Below are 4,653 nucleotides of genomic sequence, written 5' to 3' on the forward strand. Positions count from 1 at the left end.
AGAGGCTTAATGTGTTTCTTCTTTAAAAACAACAAAAACAACAACAACAACAAAAAAAAAACTCTAAAACAAACAAACAAAAAAAACAAGTTTGTATTTTTTTTTTAAACCAAACAGCTTCATATTCACCAGAAAAGTAAACTGGAATTTATGTTGTCTGGTGGGTACTTGTTCATCTCTCTAGAGCACTATTGTATTAGGGTTTCCAGAGAAACAGAAATGGCAGAATGAATACACATTGTCTTAGTTAGATTTCCATAGCTGTGAACAGAAACCATAGGCAAGGTAACTCTTTTTTATTTCAAGGCTTGTTTTATTTTAATGACTGATCATGTGAGGCCACAGTGAGGTCACTATGCACAGACATGAAGGAATATTTATTTCTTGGTCTCTTCCTCCTTGGACAGAGTCTTGATGATCTCCTCCTTCTTGGCCTGGAGGTGCTCCTCCCAGGCATTTTTGTGCGTCCCTGGTCTTAGACCTGCGAGCCTCAACCTGGTCAGCCTGTAGCTTCTTGAGGGCCTCGTCTGCCTTTGGTTTGAGGATCTGCTCCATAACAATCCATTGGTTTCTGAATAAATTCCTTTTAAGCTTCAGGTACAGGTTGTGATGCATATGGCGGTCAATCTTCTTAGATTCCCAGTATCTCCTGAGAAGCCTGTGCAGGATCCTCATCCTTCTCATCCAGGTCACCCTCTCAGGCACCCAAGTGTTGGCAGTACCCTTTTTCTTCCCTATGACCATATGCCTGCCCTTCAAGGTGTGTTTCTCTCAGTGAGTCTGAGAATGGACAGTTACATGCATCCAGATGATCAGGACATCTTCAATCAGCTCCGTGATCAGCTGATGGGAGTAGGCATTGGCAAGTTTATAGGTCTCTTTGGGGTCCAACTGGACCTTCTTTTTACCACAGTGGAGGACACTAGAGGCAAGGCTTTTCTGTAGCCTGAGCATGCTCATGGCTGCAGACGCAGCAGCCAAGGTAATTCTTATAAAGGACAAAATTCCACTGCAGCTGGCTTACAGGTTCAGAGGTTCAGTCCATTATCATCATGGCAGTAATCATGGGAGCATCCAGCCAGATTTGGTGCTGGAGGAGCCCAAAGTTCTTGATGCACAGGCAGCAGAAAGGGATTATCTGTACCACTGAGCATAGTTTGAGTATATACAAATCTCAATGCAAAGCCACCACAGTGGCACACTTCCTCCAACAAAGTCACACCTACTCCAACAAGGCCACACCCACTCCAACAATGCCACACCTACTCCAACAGGGCCACACTTCTTTCAACAAGGTCACACCTACTCCAACAAGGCCACACCTCCTAATCGTATCACTCCTCATGGGTCAAGCATTGAAACACATGAGTCTATGGTGGCCCACTCCTATTCAAACCACCAAACACATCAAAAGTTAATTTGGCTTACAGGACACTGGATGATCTAACAATGGCTGTCCCATACAAGGGTATTGAGAACCCCATTGGCTGCTCAGACTATGATGATTAATGCCTCAGCCATCTTAATCTTGTGCTGTGAGTTTTCTCGAGTCGTTGGTCTTCAGTCTACAATGAGATATCAGAGAAGGTGGTTAGAATATTAGCAAAGGAATGCAGCAGCCACAGGAGAGATGAACATGCCAGTGAGAATGAAAGCAGGCAGACAATAATCAAAGCCTCCTTCTTTCATATTCTTAAATCTGGGTTTCCCCCAGAAGCTCCCACCTACACTTAGGGCAAATATTCCTGATTCAAATAACCTGATCAAGAAAATCCCTCAGAAGAGTGCCCAGATGGCAAGCATTTTAATTGAATTCAGAGCCACTCCAGTCAGCAACCAAGATTAGCGATCATGTCTGCCAACTCTCTCATACAATTTATTTTTCTTGTTTGCTTTATATTTTGGGCCTGAGATTAACCAAGTCATGCCTCTCATATTGCTTAGCCTTGAAGCATTCATCTGCATTCTGTTCTCACTAGAAATCAAGAAGCACATTTTATGTTCACCCCTCTCCTGGTTGATCCCTGCCAAACCCAGGCACCAGCCAGCTTGCTGTCATTCCAGTCTCAGGGACTGGATGGCTGATAAAGAGGCTTCAATTCCAAGATAACAGCCCTGGCAAATTTTCTGAAGCCTGATACCTGGCTTGTAGTTGGTGCATTCTGCCTATATTTTCCTGGGCTGAGAAGGTCCAGCAAGCTCTCTGGGGGTACTTTTTAAACACAGGGGCACCAATAACACAGAGGGGAGTCCATCTTTATGACTGAAGTCACACCCTCCAAAGTGCTGCTTCCCAATGATGTCATCTTTGGTGACATCTTCCTAGGGGTGGGGTAGGGGAGACATTTAGATCACAGCAACCTCTACCAATGGAGACGGCTCTCCTCTAGCTTGCACCAGTATCATCAGGCTTCTGTGTGGAGGCAGCACAGGCAAAGTAAGTCCCAAGCATGTCCCTGTTATGTCCCCTGTATCATGACCCTCACCCTGTAACAGCTGCCCTTGTGTGCACCAGAGCTCAGCTTCCGTGATGTCAGGCTTCTGGGATGTGCCTCTATCTCCTTTTAAACCCATTGTTAGCTAAAGGATATGGGTCAGTAGGCAAACTGCTTGCTGCACATACATGGAGACCTGAGCTTGTATCTGCAGAGCCAACTAACAAGTCTAAAGTGGTAGCATGCACTCTGACCCCAGAACCAAGGATACAGAAACATGGGGACCTCTGAAGTTCACTTGCCACCCCATAGTCAATGTTTTACTTAGGGTTATACCGCTATGAATGAATACCATAACCAAGGTAACTCTTATAAGGACAACATTTAATTGGGGTTAGCATACAGGTTCAGAGGTTCAGTCCATTGCCATCAAGGTGGGAACATGGCAGCATCTAGGCAGGCATAGTGCAGGAGGAGCTGAGAGTTCTACATATTCATCTGAAGGCAGCTAGGAAAATATTGGCTTTCAGGTAGCTAGGATGAGGGTCTTCAAGCCCACACCCACAGTAACACACTCACTCCAACAAGGACACATACACTCCAACAGGGCCATACCTCTAACGCTGCCTCTCCCTAGGCTGAACATACACACACACATACACACACACACAGACACACACACACACACACACACACACACACACAGGCACACAGGCACACAGGCACACAGACACCCAAACCATCACAGGCATCAGTTCCAAGATCCCATTGAGAAAATCCTACCTCAAAAACAAAGACAGGCTCAGGGAAGATAGCTCAGCATGCAAGGGCACTTGCCACCAAGCCTGAGGATCTGAGTTCAATCCCCAAGACTCACCATGTGGAATATAGGACTGAATCCTACTACATGTCCCTTGGTCTCTACATATGTGTTGTAGCATGTATGTGTCAACCCCGACTAAGTAAAACTATTACAAAGAGGAATGACACACAATATTGTCCTCTGACCTCAATATGCATGCACATACACAAGTCACGAGTGTACACACACACACACACACACCACTTGTCTTGGAGAACAGCCTCATGTAGATGTTTTTCAAGATAATACAGGTCTTAGTGCAATTCTTGTTCTATTGTCCATAGAGAGGCACATCTCTAATAGGGCCGGATATGCACAATGCTTTCCCATCTAACGAAACAGGAAATGGGAACGTTATGTTTCCCAATTTCAGGATGAAAATCAATGCATTCTGCTCTGTGACCTTGCACACTCCTGCTTATCTTCAGAAGTAATAACCAGCCATTGTTGTCACTTGGTTAATTGGAAGTGCCAATATGACATTGGGGTGGGACAGGGATGAGAGACAATATGGTACTGGTCTACAGAAAAACCCACGGCTGTAGGGAGCCGTTCCCCACTTCATTTGGCATAGTAGTGACAGCATCAGAGGGAAAATGGCTTATGCTTCTTAAATAAGAAACTAGCTTTTACTGTTTCATAGGATATAAGCTGTCACAAGCTTGGGTTTCTGTTGATTCTTGTCTTGAGTGAGTAAAGCACAGTTTTCACCTTTTCCTAATAGGCTCTGGGTTTCCTTTTAACATTCTCATCTCAATGCTCAGAATTCCCACTCTTTGTGTGTAATGCCTTTATGGTGCTTGAATCACTCTGGTCAGGCCATTAGTCGTAATAGTTACTTAATGTTTTATTTTCAAACACATTGCTTGGAATGAGGGATACAGCTTGGAGTTGAGCCTGAGGAACTGGACACAAGGTAAAAAACTAAGCGTGGGTATAAGTTCTTGTACCAAAACTTGGAGAATTCCTGGGATTTATTGCAAGCCCTTCTGGGCTATACTGGTGAGATTCAGGCCACAGAGAGTCTCTGGGTCAAAAACAAGGTAAATTGGTCCTCTGGCCTGCATGTCACACACATGAAGACATACATGCATAGAACATATGCATATATGCATACACACAAATGGGAAAACATGTTATTAAACATCCATGCATGTAACGATTTTTCCTCAGAAAACCTCCAGAGCATTTTCTTTAAAGAGGAGATAACTGCAAAAACAGATGCAAGGGAAAAAATTTGTAATGGAAATGAGTCTGACACCCCTTCATTATATGGGGATTCATGTAAACTTAGATTTTTTTTAAATCCTACTTTAATAAGTGTTCTCAAATGCTTAGAGCCCCCTTCTGGCCCAC

The 4,653-nt window shown here is 44.1% G+C and overlaps 1 pseudogene; it reads right to left on the reverse strand.

The window, feature by feature from the left end:
• Window positions 1-377: 377 nt before the first annotated feature.
• On the reverse strand, window positions 378-960 carry LOC147998023 (large ribosomal subunit protein eL19 pseudogene; annotated as a pseudogene).
• Window positions 961-4,653: the final 3,693 nt, after the last annotated feature.

Source organism: Rattus norvegicus, chromosome Y (assembly GCF_021556685.1).
Source record: "Rattus norvegicus strain SHRSP/BbbUtx chromosome Y, alternate assembly SHRSP_T2T, whole genome shotgun sequence".
NCBI lineage: Eukaryota > Metazoa > Chordata > Mammalia > Rodentia > Muridae > Rattus > Rattus norvegicus.